The sequence below is a fragment of the Loxodonta africana genome, chromosome 19 (assembly GCF_030014295.1).
Source record: "Loxodonta africana isolate mLoxAfr1 chromosome 19, mLoxAfr1.hap2, whole genome shotgun sequence".
NCBI lineage: Eukaryota > Metazoa > Chordata > Mammalia > Proboscidea > Elephantidae > Loxodonta > Loxodonta africana.
Genome location: NC_087360.1, coordinates 27,996,637 through 28,009,584, shown reverse-complemented (window position 1 = coordinate 28,009,584; position 12,948 = coordinate 27,996,637). Strand labels below are relative to the sequence as shown.

Below are 12,948 nucleotides of genomic sequence, written 5' to 3'. Positions count from 1 at the left end.
ACATTAAAGAGCTACAGCGCCAGAAGGAAGGGAGAAGGGAAGTTTAAAAATAAAGTCCCCGCCTGATGAAGCCACTGGCTCCGGAGAAATGGGAAACCAAGAATTTCAATTGGATAGGATATTAGAGTTTTAGTTTGGATCAGAATAAATTTTTTAATGGCCAAAAGTACACAAAAATTATGGAATTAGAATCAGTCCAGAAAGGGGGATTTGACAGAGCATGTTTCAAGGAAGTGACAGTAGGAAAATAAAACTTTTTCGTGTTTGTATTCCTGATGAGAATGCAGATGCTAATCTATCATATTGAAGCCTTAGTTTTCCTGGTTATATGCATATCTTGCTTGCTGAAAGTGAAAAAGACTTGAAGTACTTATGGATGAAGTCCAAAGGCTACAGCCATCAGTACTGATTAAATCTCAATGTATTAAAAAAAAAAAAAAAAAAAATTCCTCACAGCTGGACCAATAAGCAACATTATGATAAATAGAGACGAAATTGACATTGTTGGAGATTTCATTTTGCTTGGATCCACAATCAATAATCATGGAAGCAGCAGTTAAGAAGTCAGACAACGTATTGCATTGGGCAAATTTGCGGCAAAAGACTTCTTTGAAGTGTTAAAAAGCAAACATGTCACTTTGAGGACTAAGATGCACCTGATCCAAGCCATGGTGTCTTCAATTGCCTTATATGCATGCAAAAGCCGTACAATGAGTAAGGAAGACTGAAGAAGAACTGATGCCTTTGAATTATGGTGTTGGCAAAGAATGCTGAATGTACCATGGACTGCCAGAAGAATGAACGAATCTGTCTTGGAAGAAATGTAGCCAGGACACTCCTTAGAAGCAAGGATGGCAAAACTTCACCTCACATACTTCGGACATGTTATCAGAAGAGACCATTCCCTAGAGGAGGAAACCATGCTTGGTAAAGTAGAGGGTCAGCAATATGAAGATCCTCAATGAGATGGATTGACACAGTGGATGCAACAATGGGCTGAGGTGTAACAATTGTAAGGATGGTGCAGGACCCGGTAGTGTTTTGTTCCATTGTACATAGCAGCACTATGAGTCAGAACTGACTTGAGAGCACCTAACAACATAATAACAACATGCATATTTTTTATAATCTCTTGATGATGCTTACTTTTCAATTTTCTTTAGAAAAAGTTTCTCCTATCTGTAAAAAATACTAAATTAGATGGTGATTAGATCTTACTGGTCTTTACTCGCTCACTTCAGAAGGGAAAAATCCTCAGATTTGAATCTTCTTTGAACATAACTTAAAATTAAACATCTTCTTTCTCTCTCAGTATTGGGACTTATATTTATCTCTACTCTAAGATTTTTATCCCTGTTTTTACTTTACTTTCAATACTGGCAAAGATGATACTTACCCAGTGTTAACCTTCCTAGGATCTTTACATTCACCTAAACTCAACTACTGTATTTTTTTACTGCTTTAATGTCCTCTTCCAAAAGAAAAGGAAGCAATGCCACTTTGAAGCCATTTATATTAAGCTAAATTTCAACTCACAAAAAAACTGGAAATGACCTGATATTATGGTCTTTTATAGACTTCACAACAGATGATTTCCATTTTATAGACTCCCCCCAAATTTCACTTCTTTACTACATTCTCTGTGTCTAATGATCATATATAACTAGCAGAACTATAAAACATCATAGATTTACAGCTTCTGGTTACTGAGTGAAAGGAAAAAAACCAAAAAGCTTCCCACTTGAAAGAAAATTATTTTCTTTAGCTGTCTTCTTTAATACAATTATCAGGGTAAACTCTGCATGTAGGAAAACTGCAGAAGTACAACAGATTAAATCTAGAAAACGAGAAGAGAATCAAAAGCTAAATTTTAATTTTAAAAAATCATATCCAAATCATATAAACTATAAATTACCCAACTGTATAATAGGCATAAAATCTTATCTTGGGATGATTATATTAGTTAGGGTTAGGTTAAGTTGCAAATACTAGATAACTCAAAATAACAATGACTTAACTAAGAGAAGCTTATTTTTCTCTGACATAAACAAAATCCAGACATCAAGAGTCCAAGGCTGATATATCACCTCAACAATATTTGAGTCCCATTCTCTTTTTCTACCCTGCCCTAATCTTCAACACTTAGCTTTCAACTACAGTCCAAGATAGCTACTTAAGCATCAGCCATCAGATTGTCTTTCCAGCCAGTAGGATAGAGAAAGGAAGGCAGGAAAGCACATCCCTCCCTATTAAGACATGTCATAGAAACTTAAGACTCCTGCTTACATCCCACTGGCCAGAATTTAGCCATATGACTAGGCCCTACCTATGAGGAAGGGAAATGTTGCCTTCATTCTAGGTGGCCAAAAGTCCAGTTAATAATGGCAGAGTTTATTGCTCAGTAAGAAAGGGAAATGAGTATTGAAGAACAGCTACTAATTTCTGCCATGCTAATAATCACATTTTGCTGTTTCTCCAGCACCAGGCCCTTAACTTGTGACCTCAGGCATGTCAGTTTTAATTTTCTTACTTCAAAGTCTCCCATCTCTTGTCATAAAGAGTACCAACTTGGAAAATGCCAAAAAATACGGGGTTATACTGAGAATGCCAGAGATTCTTAACATACAGACAGCAGTAAATTTACTAAGGATTTTAGGTAGCATTTGAGCAATGAAAGGAAATAGAACAATGATGGCCTGGTGCTCTGTTTTCCTCTTAACCCTGAGATTCTCCCTCCCCTTTGCAAATACAGGTATCAAATATTCCCCTGCATAGCATTAATACTGTATAAAAGATAAGCCAAAAAAAAAAAAAAAAAACCAAACCCAGTGCCGTTGAGTCGGTTCCGACTCATAGTGACCCTATAGGACAGAGTAGAACTGCCCAGTAGAGTTTCCAAGGAGCACCTGGCAGATTCGAACTGCCAACTCTTTGGTTAGCAGCTGTAGCACTTAAGCACTACACCACCAGGGTTTCCAATGAGTACAAAAGATAGTATACCAAAAAAAGGTAATAAATCTAAAGAAATCATACAGAGTTCCAAGAATGTGAAATGTGATTTGGCACTGAGACTAGCAAAGAGCAGCACAGTGTGTGATTAATCCTGCGTGGCCACATTTACATCTCTAATTTGCTCATATAAATGCATTAAGGCAGATGGTTTTAGAGACTAGCATTCTACATATACTTGTGGGTCAGCACCCACATTTTCTGTTCTTTATGGGTGCCCAGGCTTAGGTAGTACCCTTCATTAGTTTCCTAGCATAAATCCTTTTATTCTTATTTTCCCCAACTTCCCATAATCAGCCTTCTCACATCCAATATACCTAAGACAATATTTACTGTGACCTTGCTAAGAAACATATTAGAAAAACATGAAGTAGTAACCATTACTTTAACTTTGAACACATTAGGAAGACAATTTTGAAAATGGGCACTTTATCCTATTTGTAAAAAACGAGAACCCTCTAACAAAAAAGCAGGAATCATATACTTTGCTATTATAAATCCTACTTCATCTATTAAAGAATAATACACACTAAAAATTGGAATTCTTGAAAATTCAATAAAAATTACAAAACCAACGCTTTTATTTGTTAAATTTTACACTGATTTTCAATTATTACAATAATTCTTCATGTATTGATCTGTTGACATCTAGCTTCAACCAGACATATCATGTGAGCCTCTTCAGGTCTTTATCTCAGCAGCTGTGGTAGCAATTTGCTTCTAGACTAATCTCAAGTGCCATCAATTAATGGATCCTCAGTCTTCACAATGTTGTATTAAGAATTGGACACGACAAGCAAATACAAAATAAAGACATCTCTCAAGCATTCATTCATAAGCTTAGAACTTTAATTATATCCTGAAAGTGAAAGAAATCTCAAAGATCCCAGAAGAGATCTGTTTATTTTAGAAATACAAGATACAAAGTAAGAACAGTATGAAAATACAGTCATGTGTTCCAGAAGGAAAACACCCTCAAAGGAAGTGAGCATGAATCTGGGCAATAGGCAATCCTCTCTGGGAAGAAGTTGAAAGGATCCCCCTGGCAAGTCTGCAGCTGGAGGGAGCAGTTAAGGGAGCATATCCTCAGGTTCATAATACAACTGAGAGAGGCCAACTTCTGCAATCCCCTGAGCCACAGCATCTATTTATTTGAATGACAGCAAAAGTTATTTAAATAAAAAATCTTAGAAACAGAAAAGACACACAACTATCTAATTCTCAGTCTATGATTTGTCCTTTTCTAAACTCAGATTATCTTTTTTTCCTTCTACATTTCCTTCTTACATATAAGAGGTTACCTCTTAGGATGCTATGTTGAGAGTCTCAATTGCAGGATTGACTCTCATTTGGTTTTGAAAGCAAAAGGATAATAACCATTAAATGTCTTATCACTTCAACCACACCCTTTCTTGCTAGATTCATCTTACTTGGTTCAGTCAAAACACTTCAATTTTTATTTTCAAGAACATGCATTTATTCTGTTTCTAAAAAAAAAAAAAATTTTTTTTTTTTTTTTAAATTCTGTTTCTAGTTAGGTTAAATTAACAACCTCATCGCCTACTCATCTTTCCTTCTCTGAGAAAAGAACTTCCCTAATAGGATTAAGAATCTGAAGCTGTGTTTGTTCTGCGTAAATTGCCTCCTAGGTGCAAGAAACTGAACCAGGGTTGGACACCTGACCACATTAGGCCTTCAGACTACCTCTTGTAGGAATCTGGAATTGATATTCAACTATTCTACTGGTCTGGACTACTCAGTTGTGAACTCAGGACCTAAGGCTGATATTGTGGGTTAGGTACGCTTGGCACCTGTATGTCCAAACAGAGGACACTGTCTTAAGAAAAAAGAGAAAAATATGAACAACTGCAGAGAAAAGAGCAGCGATGAGAGGCCGTGGTGGGTTGAATAATGACCTCCAAAGATATCCAGGTCCTAATACCTGGAACCTGTGAATGTTACCTTTGCAGATGCGATCAAGCTAAGGATCTTGAGATGGAGATATTATCCTACATAATCCAAGTGGCACTAAATATAATCACAAGTGCACTTATAAGAGGAAGGAAGAGGGAGATTTTGCTACAGGAAAAGGCAACATAAGACCTGAAGCAAGATGCCATGCTACTGGCTTTAAAGATAGAGTCTGGGGCCATGAGCCAAGGAATGTAGCTCTAGACACTGGAAGAGGCAAGCAAAGAGATTCTTCCCTAGAACCTCCAGAAGGAGTGTGGCCCTGCTGACATCTTGATTTCAGCCTCGTGAAAATGGATTTCGTACTTCTGAGCCTCTAGAACTTTAAGGGAATAAATTTGCATTATTTAAGGCACTAAGTTAGTAGCAATTTGTTATAGTGGCAACGGAAAGCTAGTGCAGAGACAATGCGGTCCTACAGAAAGACTTAGAAAATAGCTGCAAACGTTCCTGTTTTCTGCTTCATTCCTTGATGAGAGATAGCTTGCATGGCTTGCTACTGGGTTCCACAAGCTACCAGTACTTCATTACAATAAACTCAACATTTTTGCTTAGGCCAACCAGAGTCTTAGCTAAGATGCAAAACCAGTCCAATAAAGTGGAATTATACGTCATTATGCAATATAATTTGAAAAGCACCATAACTCATGATCTCCAGAAAAATAGATATATATATCTGCCCTCAAGGTCTGAAACAATACCCAAAATTTCTACCAGAGCAATCACCCTTATAGTTTTAGGTATTGTATCCAGACTGCCCAGCCTTGAAATGCAATTCTATTTTTATTCCAGAGTGGAATTCCTCAATATAATTGCATGAACTGAGCGTATCAGCATGGATTCATTGACAAACCTATAATGTAACAAAGTTTTACATTTTGCCCTAAGGAAATAGGACAAAGAAAAGGTATATTTGAGAAAAGAAACTGGAATAGACTTCAACATAAAACAGCCATCTGAAAAGACAAAATTTGGCAAGGCAGCATGAAAACGGGGGAAGTTTTAGTAGGTAGAGAATGGTATAAAAGAAGAGAGTACCAAAAGAAGGTTAGATTCAAAACTTGGAGATATTAGGAACAGATTTTCCCTACATTTTAGCCTAAAGGTACAGAGTTAGAGGATCAACCAAAAAAACCAAACCCACTGCCATCGAGTTAATTCCGACTCATAGCGACCATATAGGTCAGAGCAGAACTGTCCCATAGAGTTTCCAAGGAGTGCCAGGTGGATTCGAACTGTTGACCTTTTGGTAAGCAGCCATAGCTCTTATCCACTATGCCACCTGGGTTTCCAGGGAGACCAAAATATGTTTCACAAATCAAACCTATTTTAAAAGCTCAGTACAGAAATTACACTCTCCTTTTTTGGCTATGATATACTCAACAAGGGCCTAATCTCCAAAGTTCACAGAAAACTTCAACACCTCAACTACAAAAAGACAAACAATACAATTAAAAAATGGGTAAAGTCTATGAATGGTAAGACAGTACACAATGCTGGGGAAGCCAGCACAACTTGCCCAAGGCAAGGTCATGGACGATCCATAACCAAAAAAAAAAAAAAAAAACCAAACCCATTGTCCTCAAGTGATTTCGACTCATAGTGACCCTATAGGACAGAGTAGAACTGCCCCATAGGGTTTCCAAGGAATGCCTGGTGGATTCAAACTGTCAGCCTTTTGGTTAGCAGCTGAATTCTTAACCACTACACCACTAGGGTTTCCAGAAACTCCCTAGACACATCCGAACTCCCTGAGGGACCAATTTACCAGGCCGAGGGCTGTGGGAATCATGGTATCAGGGAACAACTAGGTCAACTGGCACATCATAGTTTATAAAGAAAACATTCTACATTCCACTTTGGTGAGTAGGATCTGAGGTCTTAAAAGCTTGTGAGCAGCCATCTAAGATATGGTCTTACCCCGTCTGGAACAAGGGAGAATGAAGAAAACCAAAGACACAAGGGAAAGACTAGTCCAAATGACTGATGGACAACAAGTGTTACAGCCTCCACCAGACTAAGTTTACCACAACTACATATACACGGCTACCACCACTGACTGCTCTGACAGGGATAACAATAGAGGGTCCCAGATAAAGCTGGAGAAAAATGTAGAACAAAATCCAAATTCACAAAAAAAGACCAGTCTTACTGGCAGACAGAGACTGGAGAAACCCTGGGAGTATGGCCCCTGGAAACCCTTTTAGCTCAGTAAGGAAGTCACTTCTGAGGCTCATCCTCCAGCCAAAGATTAGTCAGGCCCATAAAACAAAACAAGACTAAAGGTTCACACCAGCCCAGGGGCAAGGACTAGAAGGCAGGGAGGGACAGGAAAGATGATAACAGGGAACCCAAGGTTGAGAAGGGGAGAGTGTTGACATGTCGTTGGGTTAGTAACCAATGTCACAAAAGAATATGTGTACTAATTGTTTAATGAGAAGCTAGTTTGTTCTGTAAACCTTCATCTAAAGTACAATAATTAAAAAAAAAAAAAGTTTTTTTTTTTAAATGAGTAAAGAACGTGAACAGACACTTCACCAAATAAGACATTCAGGACACTAAAAAACACAGGAAGAAATACTTGCGATCATTAGTCATTAAAAAACCCAGTGCCGTTGTTAGACAGAAGCAAATCAAAACTACTGGGAGATACCATCTCACCCAGGCAATAATGGCACTGATCAAAACTACAGAAAACAACAAATACTGGCAAGGTTGTGGGGAGATTGGAATTCTGACTCACTGCTGGTGGGAGTGTAAAATGGTACAATCGCTATGGAAAATGGTATGGCACCTCCTTAAAAAAAAAAAAAAAAGAAATTTTTTTCTTTTAAAAAGCTAGATATAATTGCAGCATTATTCACAATAGCAGAAAGATGAAAACAAACTAAGTGTCTTCTATCAACAGATGAATGGAAAAACAAATTATGGTACATACACACAATGGAATACTATCTAACGATAAAGAACAATGATGAATCCACAAAATATCACACAACATGGATGAACCTGGAGGGCATTCTGCTGAGTGAAATAAGTCAATCACAAAAGGACAAATATTGTATGAGATCACTATTATAAAAACTCAAGAAAAGGTTTATACACAGAAAAAAACACTTTTGATAGCTTCAAGGGAGGAGAAGGGTGAGGGAGGGAAATCACTAACTAGATAGCAGACAAGTGTCAACTTTGAAGAACGGAAAGACAACACATAATATAAGGTTAAGTCACCACAATTCGACTGAGGAAAAATGATAGAAGCTTCCTAGACACATCCAAACACAATGAGGGACTGAGGCACTGGGGTTGAGGGTTGGGGACCACATCTAGCCGAACGGGCATAACATAGTTTGTAAAGAAAATTTTCTACAATCTACTTTGGTGAATAGCGTCTAGGGTATTAAAAGATTGGGAGCAGCCATCTAAGATACAGCTATGGGTCCCATCCCATCCAGAGCAAAGAAAACCAAAGACATAAGGAAAATATTAGTCCAAAAACTAATGGACCACATGAACCATAGCCTCCACCAGCCTGGGCCCAAAAGAACTAGATGGTGCCTGGCTACCACCACCGACCATTCTGACAGTGATTACAACAGAGCAGGAGAAAAATGTGTAACAAAATTCAAATATGCAAAAAAAAAAAAAAAAAAGACCAGACTTACTGGTCTGACAGAGACTGGTGGAACCCCCAAGACTATGGCCCCTAGACACCCTGCTAACTCAGAACTGAAGCTATTCCCAAAGTCCAACTTTCAGCTAAAAATTAGATAGGCCTATAAAATAAATAATAACATAACGTGAGGAACATGCTTCTTAGTTCAATCAACAATATGCACAGCCATGTTCACTGCAGCATTATTCACAATAGCAAAAAAATGGAAACAACCTATATCACACAACAATTTGTGTATAAACTACTGGATGGGAAATTATTTTGCTCTGTAAACCTTCACCTAAAGCACAATTTAAAAAAAAAAAAAAGTTACACTCTCCCAACTTGAATCAGTAGATCTCAGGAGAACAAGAGAAATTTTCCTTTTTCAGTAATGAAGAATGGACATGTCTGCCAATTCTTTAATCTTTCAAAGCTTTGGAAGTAGCATTTCTGTGAATAATTATTAAAGTTTAGCAGCCTTTTCTTCTTCTTTTTTTTTTTTTTTTTTGCCTTAACTTCTTAACAGTATGCAGCATAGCCCTTTAAAAAAAAAAAACAAACTTATCCTCCCATGTAGTGTCCTTATGGGATAAGTTATTATAGTACTGGAACTCCCAGTGCCTAAATCTTCAATTCATGTCAAAAGAGAAAATGTCATTAGGAACTGTTTGATTAGTGATGCAGAAAAAAACCCAAGTTAACAGAAACCTAATCCAGGCTAAAATGCTACAGCTAAAGTCATGTGAAATAAAATTACGCTTATCTAGAAAAGCGTCTGGGACAAAAGAAAAGATCTAGGGGAAAAAACTCATGCTTAACATAAATCCGAAGATATCGTTATCATTTAGTGAAGAAAAAGCAGTGTGTCCTATACAAGAAACACAAGAGATAACTAAAATGCCCATTTATCACTTGGAAACAACAGGGAGCATGGGAGGTTGGAATAGGGAGCAATCACCCAAGCAGGATTATCCGTGAACTCTAAATGCTTGTCACTAATCACAAATTATCCAATAATACTGTAAAATGATCAAATAGGTTAATACAGGATTTGAATTAATCTTCCTGGGTTGAAGATTTTCCTCCAATCCACTGAACCTTGGAATCAGCGAACTGCGATTTCTGTATAACATGACAAAGAACACTGGGAACATCAACATAACAGTCTAATCTCTCACCAGGCCAGTCTCAGATACATCGCTTTTCCTCGGGTAAAAACTTAGTGCTTTTTTTTTTAAAAAAAATAATTTTTATTGTGCTTTAAGTGAAAGTTTACAAATCAAGTCAGTCTCTCACATATAAACTTATATACACCTTACTACATACTCCCACTTACTCTGCCCCTAATAAGTCAGCCCGCTCCCTCCTTCCAGTCTCCCCTTTCATGACCATTTTGCCAGTTTCTAACCCCCTCTACCCCCCCATCTCCCCTCCAGACAGGAGATGCCAACATAGTCTCAAGTGTCCACCTGATGCAAGTAGCTCACTCTTCATCAGCATCTCTCTCCAACCTATTGTTCAGTCCAATCCATGTCTGACAAGTTGGCTTTGGGAATGGTTCCTGTCCTGGGCCAACAGAAGGTTTGGGGACCATGACCACTGGGGTCCTTCTAGTCTTAGCCAGACCATTAAGTCTGGTCTTTTTATGAGAATTTGGGGTCTGCATCCCACTGTTCTCCTGCTCCCTCAGGGGTTCTCTGTTGTGTTCCCTGTCAGGGCTGTCATCAGTTGTAGCCGGGCACCAACTAGTTCTTCTGGTCTCAGGATGATGTAGTCTACAGTTCATGTGGCCCCTTCTGTCTCTTGGGCTCATAATTACCTTGTGACCTTGGTGTTCTTCATTCTCCTTTGATCCAGGTGAGTTGAGACTCATTGATGCATCTTAGATGGTCGCTTGCTAGCGTTTAAGACCCCAGACGCCACACTTCAAAGTGGGGTGCAGAATGAAAAACTTAATGCTTTTTCTTTGGACTTTTATTAGGATACACCTTTTAAAGAAAGGTCCATTGGAAGCCAGAAAGCATTTTGAGTTTTTGAAGGGCAGTGACTGTGCTCAATGCATCTTTGAATCTCCAGTGCTAAATAAACCATGTATGATTGCTTCATAAATGAATGACGCAAGGTAATATCACAAACCTTTCCTCAAAGATCATGCCTTTCCGTATCCCTAAGCCCCATATACAATACCATACTCTAACAAAGAAACACAAACAGACATCTATTTATATCTATCACTCTTCTATTTATTTACTTCAAACATCGTATCTACCTTAAACATTCCACTTTTCCACCCTGGAAAATTTTCCCCCTAAGGTCCCTATCACTCTTTTTTTTAATACAATGACCTTTCTTTGGCTAAATGGTTGCTATTCTCTATTCAAAAAATAATGGTAAAGATTCACTTGTTTAGTCATTTTTGTAGCAACGGAGTTGTAAGCCTCAAGCAGTGAAGAAACAGTTCTTGAGGGATGGGAGGTGAAAAGGAGAAAGCAGGAGAACTGTATTCTATTACTTGTTCTTAGTGGTAGTTTTACAGGTATTTGCGTAGTGATAAATCATTGAACTATACACCTTGTTTTGTGTACCTCTGTGTTTACAGGTTACATTAAAACAAAAGTAAAAATGCATATAAATATCCTTAAAGATATAAGGAAACTGTAACCATGAAATAATTACAGATTACTTTTTAAAAAATTTGAGAACCAAAAAGAGTTCTTAGAAACTAAAAATATAGTAAAAGGTAAGAACTCAATAGGAAGTTAGTAAGATAAAGCTAAGGAAGTCTCTCAGAAAGTAAAGGAAAAGGAAAAGAATTTGAGAGCAAGAGAGAAAAGACAGGGAAAAAACTCAGGGACCAGTTCAGAAGGGCCAATATCTACATAACAAGCATTCCAGCAAAAGAGAAGAGAGAGAAAGGAAATCATCAAAGAGATGATTCAAGAAAATTTGCAAAAGACATTAATTTCCAGATTGAAAAATCTACCAAATATCCAACATAACGGATGAAAATACACTCACATCAAGGCATAGTATCAAGAAAATTCAGAACACTGAAAATAAAGAAATCTTACAAGTTTCTAGAAAAGTAAAGATATTAAAGGTCTGGAATCAGAATAGCTTTAGACTTCTAAATAGTAACACTTCTTTCTATTTAAACTAGATTAGGTAAGTGTCTATTTCTTGCAACCAAAAAAAGTCTTAGCTAAAACATTACTAATCTCATTGTATTGGAGAAAATAGAATTCAATAAATGAACAGAGAAAGTGACCATAATTATTTCTATAAACACAGAAGATTTATTTACACTTAATAAAATGAAAAGGTATACAGGTGGGAAAATAGTAAAATCAACTAAATAAATTCAAAAATATTATCTAAATGCCCTGCTAAAATAATTACTCCTAGTTAAACATAGTGGATTAAACATGTATTTTAGCTGTTCTCTCTTCCACAATGACATAAAAAGATTTTATAAATGGCAAAAGACCAGGAAAAGAGGCAATAACAGCAAAGTTTTAAAAGCTTGAAAACAGATGGACAAGTGGTAACTGACTTAGCAGAACCAAAGAACTGAGTTAGCAGAAACAAAATTTAAGCCAGTGAGGAAAATGAGAAGCAATCCAATTTATATTGCAATCCGACTTCCCTAAAAGGCTCTGGAAGTGGCAGCATCATGTACCTCTGGAAAGAGAGATGAAGACAAAGCTAGAAACAAAAAGATAGGTTGAAGGTTCATTTAAGAAGTATTTATACTCCAAAATGTTCTCCTGCACTGAAAGCAACCAGATGACTGCTCCTCCCTCTCTGGCAGGAAGATTGAGAAGGGAAAACAGAAGGTCTCTGGACTGGAAAGTACTAGCCGTGGTTGGAGGGTTCCATACCAAAAACGTGTGAATGAATTAAAGGTTTACATGTTTGGCTCTCAGAACACTGACAGGCAGCCAAAGATATAACCTCAGACAGAAAATTAGAAGAGTTAGTGCTGGAGAATCTGATTGTACCCAAGGGGGGAAAAAGACCCAAAGGGATTCTAATAGAAATTCCCCAAGGAAACAGCCCAGTCAGATCACCATATGATAAAAAGCATAGCAAACCAGTGTCATCCTTGCACACTGACCTTCCATTACACCCCACTCTTAAACACAAGCAGAAAAAATAAGGCTGGAAGATGTTTTCTGCAAAGTATCTAATATGAAAGGCAGACAGCAAAACAAACAGAAAAGAAGTAACTTGGGGAGAACAAAGAATACGAACATAGACAAAAATTTCAAAAACCTAACATTAATACCCTCAAACGTAGCAAAAGAAAA

General features: G+C 37.4%; 1 protein-coding gene across 1 annotated transcript in view; it reads right to left on the bottom strand.

Moving 5' to 3' along the window:
- Positions 1–12,948, bottom strand: part of TTC28 (tetratricopeptide repeat domain 28) — a 780,748-nt gene that overhangs the window by 550,574 nt on the left and 217,226 nt on the right. The window lies entirely within an intron of this gene.